Below are 16,655 nucleotides of genomic sequence, written 5' to 3'. Positions count from 1 at the left end.
GGCTGTCGGAAACCGGATCACGTTACTGAGCCGGCCGCGTGAGAGGGTTTAAGCCAATTGGCGAAACAAGGTAGATTACGCAAAAAACTTGTCGGAAACGGCGCTCTTGGCGCGTGCTTTTTCATAGCTTACCAAAGGGATACGAGAGATACATACATTCCTGCTCTCACGTGTAAAATGGGCGGAGCAAGTTGACATTCCAGGGACGTTTAGTCTCCTCGTCAGCCTTGTCCGGCTTGTTTTTTCTAGCCTCTTGGGCATCTATGAGATAGTAGGAATCGTTGCCTACTGCCTTGCTCACGATGAAGGGACCCTCCCATGGGGATGACAGTTTATGCTGTCCGGCTGTCCGCTGGATCAGCCGGAGCACTAGGTCTCCTTCTCGGAATGCTAAGGGCTGGACCTTCCGGCTGTGATAGCGTCGGAGGCTTTGCTGGTAGATAGTGGATCTGGACGCAGCCAGCAGCCGGGCTTCTTCGACCAAGTCGACTCCATCTTCGCGAGCTTCTTTGGCTTCGGCTTCTGTGTACAGCTTGATCCTTGGCGCGTCGTGCTCGATATCGGTCGGCAGGACGGCTTCGGCCCCGTATACGAGGAAGAATGGTGTGAAGCCGACTGAGCGATTTGTCGTTGTGCGCAGGCTCCACAGCACATTGGGCAGCTCTTCAATCCAGCAGCCGGCTGCTCGCTGGAGCGGCTCCACCAGCCGGGGCCGGATGCCGGCTAGGACCAAGCCGTTGGCCTTCTCCACTTGTCCGTTGGACTCTGGGTGCGCCACAGAGGCTAGGGCCATCCGGATCCCCATTTCCCCGCAATAGCGAGAGAAGATGCCTTGGGAGAAGTTGCTGGCGTTGTCGGTGATGATGCTGTGGGGGTAGCCGAACCTCACGATGATTTCCTTGAGGAATGTGACGGCTGTGGAGCCGTCCAGCTTCTTGATTGGCTTGGCTTCGATCCACTTAGTGAATTTGTCAATCATCACCAAGAGATGTGTCATGCCGCCTCGCGCTGTTTTGAACGGGCCCACCATATCCAAGCCCCATACGGCAAACGTCCATGTGATGGGGATGGTTTTCAAGGCGGAAGCCGGCTGGTGTCTCTTCTTCACGAAGCGCTGACAGCCGTTGCACTTCTTCACCAACTCTTCTGCGTCTCTGAGCGCAGTCGGCCAGTAAAAACCGTGCCGAAAAGCTTTGGCCACTATGGCTCTGGATGAGGCGTGATGTCCGCACTCTCCTTGGTGGATTTCCCGTAGGAGTTCAATCCCTTCAGCCGGCTCGACGCACCGCTGGAACACCCCACTTACGCTGCGTTTGTACAGCTGGTGGTTGATGATTGTATAGGCCTTGGCCCTTCTCTCAATCTGCCTGGCCTGGACTCTATCATCAGGCAGCACACCGTCGGTGAGGTAGGAGAGGAATTCTTGTGCCCATGAAGGTACGCATCTTATCTCGAATACGCTGACCAACAGGGCCTCCTGCGTGGGAGCTTCCGGATTCGACTGCATGGTCGCCGGGTACGGCTTGCTAGCCGGCGGGTTCGGCTTGCTAGCCCCCGAGTTTGGCGATGAAGCCCCCGGGTTGGACTGAGAAGTCCCTGGGTTCGGCATGGTAGCCGGCGGGTTCGGCTTGTTAGCCCCCGACTTGGGCGATGAAGCCCCCGGGTTTGGCTGAGCAGCCCCCGGGTCAGTCGGCACGAATATTGAATCCGAGTCCGGTGACGGTATGATGGACGGCTTCTTGAGAACCGTCAAGGCGACACCCAGTGGAATGGCTTGCCGGGTTGAGCCAATCTTGGATAAGGCGTCAGCCGCTTCGTTGTTTGCTCGTGGCACATGGTGGAATTCACAGCCGTCGAAGAAGCCGGATAGCTGCTGGACGTGGAAGCGGTACGAGGCCATGTTGGCGTCCTTCGCGTCCCAGTCGCCCGATGCTTGCTGTACAACCAAGTCGGAGTCGCCGAAGCAGAGTATGCGGCGCACGCCAATCTCTTTGGCCAGCTTCAGCCCATGAATGAGCGCTTCATACTCCGCCACATTGTTGGATGCGGCGAAGTGGATCTGCAGGACGTAGCCCAGCCGGTCTTCCTTGGGAGAGGTGATGACGATGCCGGCTCCCAAGCCGTTGCGCATCTTCGAACCGTCAAAGTGCATCTTCCAATGTGTGGAATCCGGCACAGGCGGCAGGTACTGCATCTCGGCCCAGTCGACGAAGAAGTCCGCGAGGATCTGCGACTTGATGGCTGTGCGCGGCTCGTAGAGGATGGTGTGGGCGGCTAGCTCCAGAGCCCACTTGGCAACCTGGCCGTTGGCGTCTTTGCTGCCAATGATTTCCGCCAAGGGCGCTGTGGCAACCACCTTGATGGGGTGCTCTTGGAAGTAATGCTTGAGCTTCTTGGCCGCCATGTATACGCCGTAGGTGACCTTCTGGTAGTGGGGGTAGTTTTGCTTCGACTGGGAGAGCACTTCGCTGAGGTAGTAGACTGGGCACTGGACCAGCTGCTCCCTGCCGGCTTCTTTGCGCTCCACCACCAGGACAACGCTAACCACTCGATTGGTGGCTGCGATGTACAACAGCATCGGCTCCATTGAAGCCGGCGTTGCAAGGATTGGCGCGGTTGAGAGCACGCGCTTCAAGTCACGGAAGGCTTCATCCGCCTGCGGTGACCAGACGAACTTGTCCGCCTTCTTCATCAATTGATACAGGGGCAGTGCCTTCTCCCCCAGCCGGCTGACGAAGCGGCTCAAGGAAGCCAGGCAGCCAGCGAACTTCTGGACGTCCTTGAGGCACTGCGGCAGTTCCATCTTCTCCAGGGCACTGATCTTCTCCGGGTTGGCTTCGATCCCTCGCTGAGAGACGAGGTAGCCAAGGAGCTGGCCAGATGGCACGCCGAATGTGCACTTGGCCGGGTTGAGCTTCATCCGAAATCTTCTCAGATTGGTGAAGGTTTCTCTCAGGTCATCAAGGAGGGTAGTCGTCTCCTTGGTCTTTACAACGACATCATCCACATATGCGTGAACGTTTCTGCCGATTTGATCCTGCAAGCATTTTTGCATGCACCTTTGGTAGGTGGCGCCTGCATTTTTCAAGCCGAACGGCATAGTCGTGTAGCAATAAGCCCCGTACGGGGTAATGAACGAAGTCTTTATTTGATCATCCGGATTCAAAGGAATTTGGTGGTAGCCTGAATAGGCATCTAGAAAAGACAACAGTTCACAGCCGGCAGTCGAGTCTATGACTTGATCTATGCGCGGCAGGGGGAAGGGGTCCTTTGGGCACGCCCTGTTCAGGCTGGTGTAGTCGATACACATGCGCCAAGAGCCGTTCTTCTTCAAAACCAGGACCGGGTTCGCCAACCAGTCCGGGTGCAGTACTTCCATGATGAAGCCGGCTGCGAGCAGCCGGGCGATTTCTTCACCGATGGCCTTCCTTCTTTCCTCGGCGAAGCGCCTGAGAGGCTGCTTCACCGGCTTGGCCTCAGGCCGAACGTGGAGGTGGTGCTCAGCCAACTCCCTCGGCACACCCGGCATGTCTTTTGGAGTCCATGCGAAGATGTCCCGATTCTCACGGAGGAAGCTGGTGAGCTCGCTTTCCTATTTCCTGCTCAAGCCGGCACCGATGGTGACATACTTGTCCAGCTGCGCCGGGTCCAGCAGGATCTTCTTGGTGTTGTCGGCCGGCTGGAAGTGAGTCGTCCCAGCCGGGTTGCCTGCAGCCGGCATGTCTGTCTGCGCGGCCTTGGCGAGGGCGACAGCGTTGTGGATGAGCTGCTTTTCGGTGGCGATGACCAGCGTCTGGGCCATCTTGGAGCTCTGCGTGGCGCAGTCCATGGAGCGGCGATAGTCGCCGGCTATGGTGATGACCCCCTTGGGGCCAGGCAGCTTCATCTTCAGGTACCCATAGTGGGGCACCGCCATGAACTTGGTCAGGGCCGGCCTGCCCAGGAGCGCGTGGTAGGGACTGACGAGGTCCACCACCTCGAACTCGATCTTCTCGGTGCGGAAGTGATCCGGCTTCCCGAACATCACCTCCAGCGTGATTCGGCCAATCGACTGGCAGCAGTGGCCCGGCACGATGCCATGGAAGACGGTGGGGGTGGGGCGCAGCTCGGCTTCCTGGATGCCTAGCTTGCGGGCGGTGTCGCGGTAGAGGATGTTGATGCTGCTGCCGCCGTCGATGAGGACGCGCGAAAAACGCACGCTGCCCGGCTTCGGCAGGACAGCCGGTGTGTCGCGGCGATCAAAAGTGATGGCCTGCTCTGACCAGCTTAGGTACTGGGGGACCGGCGGTATGACCGCGTTGACCTCGAGGGAACGGCTCTGCTGGCTCGTCTTGTCCTCGGGCTCGGAAGTGAAGATGATGTAGGCGGCGTCCTGGGCCAAATATCGGCCGCCATGGTGCACTTGGTTAGCCTCGTGGTGCTCGAGGTTGGCGTTCTCCGCGCCGGCTGTGCCACCCGGCCCGCCGGCTGGAGGCGGCGGGGGTGGAGGCGGGAGAGGTTCACCGCTTGTCAGCCGCTTCATGAAGTGGCAATCGTGGGTGGTGTGGTTGGAGGGGTTCTTGCCGCTGTGGTACTTGCACGGCGAGTCGAGCATCTGCTCGAAGGTGTACTTCGGCTTCCACTGCCGGTCTTGCTTCTGGCGGCGGCTGCCGCCTGCCGCGTTGTCTGCCACGGCGGCTACGTGGGTGGAGCCGTACCGGCGGTCCGGCTGGTCGCTGTGACGCTTGCCGCGGTAGTTGTCCCGCTGGCTGCCATGAGAGGCGCCGTCTGCCGGCTTGTGCTCAGCCGACTTGTTGTTGTCCCGTCTTGCTGGGGCCGGTGAAATATCAGCCGGCGCCTTGCCGGCTTCCTCAGCCAGCGCGTACTTGTCCGCGATGGCCATCAAGGCGGCCATCGACTTGGGGTCGCTGCGGCGCAGCTTGTGCCACAGCATGGTGTTGGGCCGGCAGCCTCCCATGAAGAAGCTGATGGCTTGGATCTCGTGCACACCCTCGCAGGAGTTGCGCATCTCGCACCAGCGCGTCAGGTATGCGCGGTCCGTCTCGTCCGGGCCCTGCTTGCACATCTCAAGCTGCTGAGGGCGACCCGGCCGGCGATAGGTGCCGGTGAAGTTGCTGATGAAGGCCTCTTCGAAATCCAGCCAGTCGTTGATGCTGCCGGCTGGCAGGTTGTTGAGCCAGGTGCGGGCGGAGCCGACCAGCATCAGGGGGGAGTAGCGTACCGCCCAGCGCTTGTTGCCTCGAGAGATGCCGACTGCGGTGGAGTAGTCCTGCAGCCAGTCCTCCGGCTTGGCGGTGCCGTCGTACTTGGGCGTGTCGCGGGGGAGCTGGAAGCCGTCGAGCACGGGCTCGTTGGCGATGCGGGGCCCGAAGCACTTGGGGCAAGCCGGCGCCTCCTCTTTCGCGATGCGGGATTCGACCAGCCGATCGAGGCGGTCTCTGGCGTCGACGGGCTCGATGCGGGGGCCCAACCGGGAACGTGCCGGCTGCCCGGTGCTGGTTCGCTCTGGAGCCGGCCGGTGCTGGCGCCTTGGCGCTGCCAGCTCGGAGTCGTGCTCCTCGTTCCGGTTTGGTGGTGGGCGGCTGCGGCCGCTGTGGCCGCCGTCCAGCCGGCTTGTCCGGCTTGAACCTGCGCGGGTGTCGTGGGAGTCTCTGTGCCGGCTTGGTGCGGGCGAGGAGGATTCGGCCGTGTCTCTGTGGGGGTCCTTGCTGGTGCCTGCAGCAGCGCGGACGGGAGGAGCTTTCGAAGCACCATACCTGGGGTCCTTGGTCTGCTCAGCTGCAGCCCGGCACAGGTCAGCTACGCGCTGCGTCTGGCGGCGCAGCTCTTCTCCTTCGAGGAGGGCTAGCTCCTTCGAAGCCGCTTCGGCTGCGAGGATGTTCTTGTCGGGGGTGTTGTAGATGGGCAGCTCCGCGGACGGAGCCGGCGCTTCCGCGCCGTTGCGCTCGATCTCAGCGCCTAAGCCGCCTCCGCGCTTGCGGATCATGCCGGCTCGGCTGGGGTTGTTGCTGCCTGGCGTGAAGCCATGGGCGTGCTCGAACTCACGCTGGGTGATGCCCAGCTGGCGCTTGGCTGCAGCCAGCTCTTCGGCCTGCTGGAGGAGGAGCTGGCGATGTGCTTCCAGGTCCGCCTCGACGGTGGCGGCATCGCCGCCTGCGGTGAGCGGGGAGCTCAACTTCGTCCGGACTTCGTCCAGCCGGGATGGAGGTGGGGGCGCCTTTGGGCCCGAGCCGGAGGCGTTGGGGTCGACGTTGCGCTCCAGGTTGGGGCCGCGGGTGCGCGGGTTCTTGATGGGGAGCTCCTCGCCAGCCATCATGACTTGCACGACGGCGGGGCTGGCGGGAGCGCTGCTGCCAGCTCGCGGAGGAGGGCTTGCGCAATGCAGCACCTGCCGCGGGTAGCGTGGCGGTGCGACGGTGGCGACGTAGACGTCGTGGCCGCCGAAGGAGATGACGTTGCCGCCGGCTGGGAAGGGCCGGTCGGCGAAGCAACCAGCGTTGTCGCAGACGCAGTCGAGGGAGCCGAATCTCCAGATCAAGCCTGAAGCGACTCGCTCGCCGGTGGTGATGGTGAGGCCCGTCCGGATGAAGACACCGGCCGAGGATGCTGAAGGCCCCACGGTGGGCGCCAAATGTCGTGGTATCGTCACGACATATGCCATAGGGTGGCTAACGAAGGTGGTTCCTAGGATATCTCACGGCGGTATCCGGATGCGGGTATGGGGACGAGCGACACGGCGACGTACCCAGGTTCGAGGCCCTCCGATGGAGGTAACACCTCTACTCCTGCTAGAGTGTATATGATGATCACACAATACAAGGTTGCTCCTTGAGCTGTGTCCGGCTGCTCCTGGGAGGCTAAGGAAGACAAGAGTCTCTCTCACAGGGCAGCGCTAGGGGTGGAAATGAGGTGAGAATGATCGATCCCCTGCACGAGAGGGGGTAGTGCGGCTTATATAGGCACCGACACTTTACATATAAAACCCTATAGTCTACTGGCCGGCTTGGCCAGCTCCGGCTTCCGCTCCTTCCCGAGGCAATGACGTCAGGAGCCGTTGAGACCTCATGGCCTGTCCCATCCGACTGCCAAGGTCAGCGGTATGGAGATGAGGTGTCCCTGTCGCCATCAGCCACTGTAGCCAGTACGGATCGACGTGGACCATGATGGCCTGTCCGGCGCGTGGCACTATTGCTCCACAGTGCCCCGCGCTTTACGGAAGATGAAGTCAGCGTGGACTTTGGGAACCCGGATCACCAACCCGGTTCATTCTAGTGCGAGACTCGCCAGCCTCGAGTCGGTCTGGGGTACAAACCCCCAGTCGGATATGGCTTGTAGAAGCCGGCCCAGCTACAGCATTGGCGGCCGTAGCCAGGCCGACTAGGACCTAGAGCCAGCCGGCTTCCGGACCAGCCGGCCACGGCGCCAGCCGGCTGCTCCTCAGCCGGCCTTTGCCGCGAGCCGGCCAGTGGCCAGCCGGCTGCTCCGCGTCCATTGCCCTACCCGGGGTCTTCCCCCTGACAATAGTGGAGCGTTTCTTAGTGCACCTGTGATGAGCATCACTAATTCTATACCAAGCATCTTTAAAACTTTATCCCCCTTGTTGCTTAAATGAACGAACTTCAACTTCAGGATTACTCATTTTTAGTAGTAATAAGTAAAGCAAACTAAATATAGTAAATGCAAGTAACTAATTTTTTGTGTTTTTAATATTGAGAACGCAAACAAGACAAATGAAATAAAGTAAAGCAACTAATTTTTTTTGTGTTTTTGATATAAAGAAAGAAAAACAAAACAGAAAATAAAGTAAAGTAATGCAAGACAAAAACAAAGTAAAGAGATTGGAAGTGAGAGACTCCCCTTGCAGCGTCTCTTGATCTCCCCGGCGACGGCGCTAGAAATTTAGCTTGATGACGCGTAAAGCACACGCCCGTTGGGAACCCAAGTGGAAGGTGTGATGCGTACAATAGCAAGTTTCCCTCAGTAAGAAACCAAAGTTTATCGAACCAGTAGGAGTCAAGGGCCACGTGAAGGTCGTTGGTGACGGAGTGTAGTGCGGCGCAACACCAGGGATTCCGGCGCCAACGTGGAACCTGCACAACACAATCAAAATACTTTGCCCCAACGTAACAGTGAGGTTGTCAATCTCACCGGCTTGCTGTAAACAAAGGATTAAATGTATAGTGTGGAAGATGATGTTTGTTTGCGAAGAACAGTAGAGAACAATGATTGCAGTAGATTGTATTCAGATGTAAAAGAATGGACCGGGGTCCACAGTTCACTAGTGGTGTCTCTCCCATAAGATAAATAGCATGTTGGGTGAACAAATTACAGTTGGGCAATTGACAAATAAAGATGCATACATATCATGATGATTACTATGAGATTTAATCAGGGCATTACGACAAAGTACATAGACCGCTATCCAGCATGCATCTATGCCTAAAAAGTCCACCTTCGGGTTAGCATCCGCACCACTTCCAGTATTAAGTTGCAAACAATAGACAATTGCATTAAGTATGGTGCGTAATGTAATCAACACAAATATCCTTAGACAAAGCATTGATGTTTTATCCCTAGTGGCAACAGCACATCCACAACCTTAGAACTTTCTGTCATTGTCCCAGATTCAATGGAGGCATGAACCCACTATCGAGCATAAATACCCCCTCTTGGAGTCACAAGTATCAACTTGGCCAGATCCTCTACTAGCAACCGAGAGCATGCAAGAACATAAACAACATATATATGATAGATTGATAATCAACTTGACATAGTATTCAATATTCATCGGATCCCAACAAACACAACATGTAGCATTACAAATAGATGATCTTGATCATGATAGGCAGCTCACAAGATCTAACATGATAGCACAATGAGGAGAAGACAACCATCTAGCTACTGCTATGGACCCATAGTCCAAGGATGAACTACTCATGGATCAATCCGGAGGCGGGCATGGTGATGTAGAGCCCTCCGGTGATGATTCCCCTCTCCGGTGATGTCGATTCTCTCTTTCTCCCTCAACTCCCCCTTATATAGGAGGCAGAGCCAAGGTTTTCGTGATGTACAAGTTACAAACATCGGGAGACTCTTTGAGTTCGTCCCGTAATAGTTACAAGTCCTTATTCCTAATACAATTCTATCTTTCGAAACCGACACTTAATTGGGCTTCCGGGCTTCATATTCTTTGAGTCATGGGCCTTCAGTAAACCTCGGGTACCTTCTTTGGCAGGCCCATTGGGGATGCCTATGTCACTTAATGATATGATCTTGTTATTAACAACATCCAATGTTCATGATCATGAAACCATGATCATCTATTAATCAACAAGCTAATTTAACAAAAGGCTTACTAGTGACTCTTTTATGTTTACAAAACACACAAGTATTAATGTTTCTGGTTCATACAATTATAGCATGGGATGTAAACTTTTATCATGAACACTAAGATATAACAATAACCACTTTATTATTGCCTCTCGGGCATACCTCCAACAATAACATAGTACAAATTGCGAATAGCAGGGAACTCAATATTATTCCCTTGAGGGAGTGTGTCAAATAGTTTCATCCTACTAAAATAATTGAGAGGAGGCAGATTTAATGTAAAGCAAGCGAAACGTTTGATGGAGGTGTTGTTGTTAAAGCCAAAGTAGTGGCACCACTCATCTGGAGTCAGTTCACACTCACGGTTCATCAAACAGAAGGATATTCGATTGACTCCGGGTTGGTCTTCCCCTGGGGTGTGATACCTTCCCACCGTATGATTCAAGGTGGTAAGGAACTCGAGTTTCAAGTTGTGATAGGTGGCAGCCTCCTGAAAAACAAAGTGAAGCAAACCAATATTGTTGCAAAGGGTATTAAAATCATGGCGTATGCCTAGTTGTTTCAGAATATGGGGGCATGCCCATTTTGTTGACTTTATCTTGCAGTTGTTGAGGCTATTGAAATGGTTGAGTTGGTGTTGGTCATCAAGCTCGATGCCAAATGCAACAGGGGTGTGGTGCATGTAAAATGCATACATGAACTTTGTCCTTTCTCATATTGAATTCCCACATATTTGCAACATATATGATGGTAATACCATGTTTTACATTGATTTATGGGGATTTACCAATGATCCCCTTTATTTGGTTTATAACTCTACATAATAGGAATTCCTTGTATTGTGTATTTTTCACTTTCAGAGACCTATACGGAGTCAAATTGAGCTGAGATTTTTGGAGCGTCATTTTTTCATCGGGAGAAACACCCTGGGACCTGGAAGCACACCTGGAAGGTCCTGAGGCTCAAAATAGCCCAGGTGGCGCGCCCAAACATGTAGGGCACGCCACCTGCCCTCTTCCATCCGTCGATCATCCAAATCGCGTGATCTTTTCGCCCACCGACGTATTTTGACCTAAACATCACTATATATATGAACCCGGAGAGTTCTCGGGGGAGAGCGCCGCAGAAGACAGAAACGCAAAAACAGAGGCTGCAACAATGAAGATTGGATGGGGAAACTCCACCGGAGCTACCGCCTAAGGAATCTCCACCTTCTCCAACGTATTCATCGTCATCACCATGATCGTCAAGGGGGGAGGGAGGTAGTTCACCTCTAGACTACGAGTTTGTGGCAGTAGCTTGATCTATTCCTCTTATGTTCTTCATAGTTCTTAGTGCCATATGAGCTGCCAAGCATGATTATAGCCATATTTGTAATACATATGTGGTGGATCATTATTCTATGATATTGTGCTATGACATATGATCATATTATGTGCAAGATGTTATGTACCCCATTCTTAAGCATTGGTTCTGATCCAACTTTTATGCAAGAGTGTGTGTGGGGTGATGTGTGTATTAGATGGAGTAGCATGGTTTTAGTGATTGAATACTGACAAAAAAAATTCATGATCTATTATGGTTTTGCCTTTTCTTTTGCTACCTCACTAGGGATAAAGTGAATGCATGTGCTATGTTCGTCACGTGAAAAAAATGATGATCTTGTTTGTTCAAGTTAGCATATTTGATATTCAAACATCATGTAAAAGTACTTATGGCTATGCTCTGCTAGTTCTTAATACAAGATTGCATATATGGAGTTTTCCCTCTCTTGTGGAGTATAAGAGAGATGTGTTGCATCATCTCTATGTTAGGACGTGATGCCCATATGAATGTGTATCTTTCACATGTTATTATTTTGCATCTTCATATCTCATTGATGAATTGTTATTGTCCACTATAACTTAAAAGAGAGAATAGTCAAGTGAACCCATGAACCTCGATCCACTTTTCAAAGAAACACCTCTATATTGCTTTAATCTTACTTTATATTTTCTGCATTATTTTAATCTAAAAACACAAAAATATTTACTTACCCTATTTGCATCCAAAACCCCAAAAACAATCAACCCGTTTACTGTTTTTTACTTAGTTACTTTACTTTATCTAGTTTTACTTGTTTTGTTACTACTTGTGTTTTATTTACTTACGCGAAACCTTGTGCTTGACAACCACACGGTGGAGTTGCAGACACAAGGTTTTATTTTAATTTGCGGGATTGCTAGAAGAAGAGAGGCAGAGATACCTCTTTGCGCAATTCCCCGAGAGTTCGATATAACCCTCGAGTCACCCTTGTAGGGAAAATTGCTTCCTGGACTACACACTCTGCACTTGTAGTCCCAATGTTTCAAGAGACTTTTGCTGGTGTTGTGAAGCTCCATCAAGACATATTTTCTCACGCTGTTTCCGGGGAACTAAAAAGAGGTGCATCACAGTAGTTGCTGCATGAGAAGCACAAAGCAATTCCCACGGCAACTGCCAGACTATTTTCCGGTGTTGTTGCGGGAGAACTGAAAGAGCATCTTACAACCCCATCCTACCTAAGCTTGAAGAGGTTGCACCACTGTGAGCTCTCTTATCTCTTTTAGATTTTTCATCGTATTTTACTTGTCTTGTTTTTAGTCTTTGGTTTTTAGTTCTTCTTCATAAAAATTCAAAAACACATAAAAATTAGTATCAGCTATGCATAAACAACATAAAAAATTAAAAGAGGCAACATGGGGTTGCAGCCATATTGTAAACACAAGAGGCTTTAGATACCACATTGATCCTAAGATTATGATAAAAAGTGGGGTTGCACCCACGAATATAGTCAAGTTATTCATCGAGTAGTACAACTTGAGTCTATGCCCAGGTGTAAACACCTGCCCATAGACTCGGGGGCTACTATCATGGGCATGCCTTTTGGGTACCCATTATTACCATACCTGGCTCAGCCCAATATGGAGAAGGCCCAAGAAGGCAACCCGAAGAAGTAGTCGACTAGGACTCTTGTAAAACCCTAGGCTGGTTGCATATATAAAGCCAGCCAGGACACCCATATAAGAGGAGGGAAATATAGACAAGATAGAGAACATAGCTCCGCCTACGTCGACCTCTTGTAAACATAGTTGTGATCATATACTAGATTGCTAGCAGCATGTAGGGATCCTCCACCGAGGGGACCCAATGCTGGGTGTATCGTGTGCCCAATCTCGCTTCCGGAATCTCCATCGTCGCTCTTTCCCGAAACCCAAGTCTACAATCCGTAGGCATTGGCGAGGTGATCCTTCGTCACTAGTGGCTCACTATCTTCTAGTCTAAAACCTGTAATATTAGAGCGTAGCTGCATAGTATTTGCTGGAGGGAAAAACTTAGTCATAAATATATTAGTGCGTTCATCCCATGAAGTAATAGTTCCTTTGGGAAAAGCTAGCAACCAATATTTTGTTTTTCCTCTTAATGAAAAAGGAAACAAGCGTAATACATCTTTAATGCGCATCATATCGCATATCTTAGTAAATGTATTTAAGTGCATACCTGAATGGCTGAGCCTCCAAATTGATTTTGCTGAACCAAGTTTAAAAGGTTAGGCTTAATTTCATGGTTCTCCGCTGCAACAATGGGCTGAGTTATAGATACACGAAAAAATCATCATTGGAGATAGCATATTCCCCAAGCTTCTTTTGTGCCATGGTTCCTATATTTTTGGTATTTTTAATTATGATAATAAAAAAACAAGTAACTATTTTTTTTGGTTTTTCAAATAGATGACAAAAAGGTAAACTAATAACAATAAATAAAATTTAAAACGAAAATGAAACCTTACCGGAATAGCGAAATTGCTTTCCCGGCAACGGCGCCAGCAAAATGGTTGATACCTTCGATCCGGATTATGGATTCTAGTATGATAAGCTTTTTCCCTAGAAGACCGAGGTTTAATCGAACCATGGGAAGCACTACTAAAATGGTTTAAAGGAAACATCTAGAAGACTTTGCTAGTTGATTTTATTTTATGTTTGCCGGACCTATCTAGTTTACTTTGATTGGGTTGTGTTCAATGGATGGAAATAGGCCAGGGTCAAGGATTCTCCTGCAGCTTTGCATACATGTAGAAATGAAGTAAAAAAATAAGTAGTAAATAAAATAGTGATAAGAGATTTGTGAGCAGCACATCCATAAATACTCTTGCTGCTAAAGCCAGAGGTGACAAGAGTCTCTTGGTCCAACCATTGTTCCCACATAACACCGTTCTCCCCTCATTCCACCTCTTCCCTTGATCGATCCGATAGACATGTGTACCTGGAGATCATCGATTCAAGGCAAAGAGACAATGATACAAGATTGCAAAGCTCCTATTCAATTCTTACACATATTCATGAGGTTAGATGCATATAAACGCTGCGAGGATTCACCCCAACCCGCGACCCGTGAGGACTACTCACACATAATATCAAGATGAAAGATAGAAATCATTGTTGCAAATAATTGAATTGAAATCACAATATTCTTACAATGGTCGCCAATTCTCAAGGAGATCTCTATTACAATGGTGATGGCTATGGATAAGGAGGAGACGGGAGATGAAATGGATGAACTATGGTGGTGGATCTCCTTCGGTGTGGTGTAGATGGATCTGATGGATGGCGGCTCTATTTGACGACGAATAGCTCTATTTTTTGGCATGGCTCCCTTCACAGAACTTATACGGTTTGACCTCGGGAAGAGTGCGGCACCCCTTACGGGTGGACGGTATGGGTAGGGCTTGCACGTACCAATGTCCACTAAACTTCATGGAACCGCCTTTCGACGTCTGGTCAACTTTGGCGTACTTGTGACGAGTGGTTCAGTAATTGCAGGCCCATTTGTCATTATGACTTGATTTCCTGCACACCATAGAAGAGATTGCACATCTTTGCAATAATTAGTCATTAGTAGCACATTGAGAGAGAAACTTAGTCAATTCCTTGACATAGCTAAAGGTTTAAACGTGATAAAAAGTGGCGTATTTCACACCCATCATTTTACTAGACACAAATAAAGTTTCATTGGAAAATTGGTTTTCAAGTGAAAAGACCTGGACCAAAACTATGTTAAGTTTCAAGATATAAGGAGATAAATTGAGACACCTAATAAGGTTAAGTCGAAGCACATAAAAGAAATATTGAAGTAGTTCAATATGGAAACATCAAGAAAGAGTTCTTGTGTATGGAGTTTATCAAGACTTGAGTGTGTTAAACACATAATGAGTAAAACATGTGATTGATTTTAGATCATGAAATATCATGATATGTACATAATCAGATGTCGTATGCTCTAAGATGTTACGAGCATATACCAGAGTGGATCATGTGCTGGTCACTTTACAACAATAGGAAAATCCTTGAGTACTTTTGAAGAACTAAGGATATGTGTTGTATAAGATAGTGACAAAATGAAATTGTTGTAATGTGTTACATTGGTATTAGTGTTATCACATATACATATAAATTTTAATCTCAGTTAGGACGAGTGTTTTATTAAAAGGTGGCACAATATGTTGGAGTTTTCCATGCTGGATTTTGGTGAGTTCTAAAGTTTGAACACTGTGACAGATTCTACAAACAAAAGGCCAAGTATATAACTAGTTTGATAACAACCTTTGGAAGGTGTTTGAGCCAAATGTTCATTAAAGGAACTTGGTGCAGCTCCAAATGTGTCAATACTATGAAGCTACATTCTACAATAATGTTGAAAATGTAATTTCACACCAAGGAATTGAGGTCTCACCAAAATACCAAACTTATACAATGCGATACTAACTCATTCGAGATGAGTGTTTCGTAGAGACACAAGTGATTAGCAAATACATATGGATCTGATATTACATACTAATACTTGTTCCACGAGGTAAACATGATCATCACTAGAAGTCCATGGGTGTTGGATCTTTGCCAATGTTAACTAGATTCTTGACTTTAGTGCAAGTGGGAGACTGCAAGGAATATGCATGGGAGGCAATAATAAAGTGGTTATTATCTTATTCTGTATTTATGATAGATGTTTATTTCTCATGCTAGAATTGTATTAACCGGAAACGTTAATAGTAAAGCCTCTCATTTAACTAGCTCATTGATTAACAGATGTTGTTAATAACGGGGTCACATGATTAGAATAATGATGTGATGAACACACACCCAAGTAGGTATAGAAATACGATAAAGTCATTAAGTTTACATTGTTAGATCAAACACATACGAAGTAGATCTATTCCTTTGACCATAAGATCATGTCAATCACTACTTTGCAAGAGTACTTTGATGAATTCAAACATCACACCGTAACATGGTTGCTATAAAGGTGCATTTGGGTACTATGAAAGTATTAGTTGGGGCTCATGGATCAAGAGTGGGATTTATCCATCCTGATGACATAGAGATATACTTTGGGCCCTCTTAGTGATATCACATTGACACCGCTTGCAAGCACATGACTAAGTCACATGAATGTCATATCACAGAACAAGTAAAGAGTACTTGTCAGTAATGAGATCAAACTAGGTATAAGTTGATATCGATGATCGGATCTCGGACAAGTAAAGTACCGCGAGATACAAGAAATTGGTTACAACGTTTATGGTTCATGCGATCACAAGTTTCATCGTTGAATGAGTGGGAGTGATTACGTATTTCCAGAATCTGGTTATGATTATGGATCAGAGAGGTGTCTCAATCATGTCCACATTATGCATGAACCATAGGGCGACACACTTAAGGTTCATCGACGCTTTTGAGTGGATACAAAACACATGAGAAAAGTCTGGACAATATAGAGATTGTTTCTAGAGTCGCCAGAATTGTTTTGGGATATCGGAATAGTTAAAGGGGCTAAATGTTGACATTTTTTAATTAAAAGAATTAAAAAACATTAAGTACAAGAATTAAAAATATTTTATTCATTTATTGGAGAAAACTCCTTCATTTTTGTGTGGAGTTTTAAATCAATTATGGGACTTTTGAGTGGGTGTGAGTGGAGTGTCCACCAAATGATGATGCAACAGGTGGGCCACCTCTTATGGCAGGCGCCCCCTTGGGCTGCTGCCCTCCCCTCCTCCTATATAACATGGGTGGAGCTTATCTTCCATAGTTGCTCATCTCTTGACCTTTTGGTTGGTCCCTTCTCCATATTCCCGCTGATCTACCGTTCGATCTTTGAATTAGGCGAAGCCCTGCTCAAATTGTTTTTCCACCAACATCACCGCGCTGGAGTGTTGTTGGAGTGTCCCGGTGGATCCTCTAATTCCTCTGCCCCGCTGGAACGAGGGATCAAAGGTCATCATCGAGCCATACGTATGACTGAGTACGAAA

This window comes from Lolium perenne, chromosome 6 (assembly GCF_019359855.2).
Source record: "Lolium perenne isolate Kyuss_39 chromosome 6, Kyuss_2.0, whole genome shotgun sequence".
In the NCBI taxonomy this organism is placed as follows: domain Eukaryota; kingdom Viridiplantae; phylum Streptophyta; class Magnoliopsida; order Poales; family Poaceae; genus Lolium; species Lolium perenne.
The sequence above is the reverse complement of the archived record's forward strand: the minus strand, read 5'-3'. Positions refer to the sequence as shown.